General features: G+C 41.2%; 1 pseudogene; it reads left to right on the plus strand.

Moving 5' to 3' along the window:
• Positions 1-869: 869 nt before the first annotated feature.
• On the plus strand, positions 870-991 carry LOC136636973 (5S ribosomal RNA; annotated as a pseudogene).
• The last annotated feature ends 343 nt before the right edge of the window (positions 992-1,334 follow it).

Genomic DNA, 1,334 nt, shown 5'->3' on the forward strand with positions numbered 1-1,334 from the left:
CACCTGAAGCCCCCCAAAGATAAAACCTGTATTTGCTATAGATAGCAGGATCACTCTACTCTTGCTGAAACTATACTTGGAAAAGTCTGACATGGCCATTGATCTTTCTACTAATCCTCTCATTCAGCTCCAAAGAAGTCATCATAGCTTTCTGAAGATTATGCATTAAAATCTTCCATGGCAGACTTGCATGTATACACTGGATATAGGGATTTTATTATTTAAATCCTTAAGAAATTATTTAGCAAACCACTAAGAAGTCCAAATATTAGAAGCTTTGTTGGAAAGCAACAGATAAATATTGAAAACCTTTGCAGATGGTGCAACCTGATGCATTTGTAGCTGAGGTGAAAGTCTAAGCAGGGACTCCTTTGATTATCGCTCAGTTCCTTAGGCGTGATCTCTCCGAGACTCTGGAGTGGAATAGCCACAACCTGTTATTTTATTTTTAAAATTTGATGCATGTGCACACTTATCCTTTTCCAGACATTTAATGGATTTATGCTTTCCTGAGGGGCATTAGCAATGTGTATGCTTGCCTTTAGAGAAGACACTCGTTTGAAGAATTTTCCCCTGGGTTTTTTGCAGGGTTGGCCAGAAACCTCCTGAGGTCTGAGGCAGCAAGCCAGATGCTACAGCCCTTACACAATAATGTGCCAACCTCTGGTCCTCCAACTCTTCAGTGTTCTACCTCAGCACTCTCCTTCTTTCCACATTTTCTCTCTGTCCCTCTCTTCCTTTTCCAGACTGGGGAATGGAAGGAGAAGGAGGAGCAGTGGAGGCAAGCTGGTGGAAGAGATGCCCTCCCTACCAATCAGCAACCTGAGATAACCACTTCATTTGGCCTCATGGATGGCTGGCTCTGAGTGTTTTTCAGCGAAACCTATACCCTGCACATGCCTGATCTCATCTGATCTTGGAAGCTAAGCAGGGTCAGGCCTGGTTAGTACTTGGATGGGAGACCACCAGGGAATACCGGGTGCTGTAGGCTTATACCATAATCTTTCGAGACTGAAGGTTGCCAACCATACCATAATTAGGTCCAAAGTCAAATTCTAGGAGATTCTTGAAAGTATGTGGTGCACTAAGCAATTCAATACAAATAGTAGGAACAGAATAAAACTCGAACATCTTTTATTGTTTCTAGGAAGAAAGTAAAGATAGCATACATTGAGTCCTGACCTGTAATGTTGTTTCCAGAACAACATTAATGTTGTAACGTTGTTCTAGACATTCTGTAACAAGATACTGCTATTTTCCTGCTCAATTTAAATCGGTTTTCAAATGCATTCACATGTTTGCACTTATCTCATATTGAGGTATTGAAATATGAC

This window comes from Tiliqua scincoides, chromosome 1 (genome assembly GCF_035046505.1).
Source record: "Tiliqua scincoides isolate rTilSci1 chromosome 1, rTilSci1.hap2, whole genome shotgun sequence".
Taxonomy (NCBI): Eukaryota; Metazoa; Chordata; class Lepidosauria; order Squamata; family Scincidae; genus Tiliqua; species Tiliqua scincoides.